The following is a 255-nucleotide window of genomic DNA, read 5'->3' as shown; positions in this document are numbered from 1 at the left end:
ATGTGTGTGTGTGTGTGTGTGTGTGTGTGTGTTCGTGGGTTACTGGTTGTGAGTTATATTAAACACACAAGTGTGAAAAATAAGGAAGGAAATGAAAAGGGGTCGATTTAGATTATTTACACATTTTCATATACATATATGTGTATATATATATACATATATATATATATATGTATATAGATATATATATATATATATATATATACATATATATATATATATATGTATATAGATATATATATATATATATATATA

The sequence above is a fragment of the Octopus bimaculoides genome, chromosome 25, assembly GCF_001194135.2.
Source record: "Octopus bimaculoides isolate UCB-OBI-ISO-001 chromosome 25, ASM119413v2, whole genome shotgun sequence".
NCBI classification, from domain to species: domain Eukaryota; kingdom Metazoa; phylum Mollusca; class Cephalopoda; order Octopoda; family Octopodidae; genus Octopus; species Octopus bimaculoides.
Note: the sequence above shows the minus strand (reverse complement) of the source record.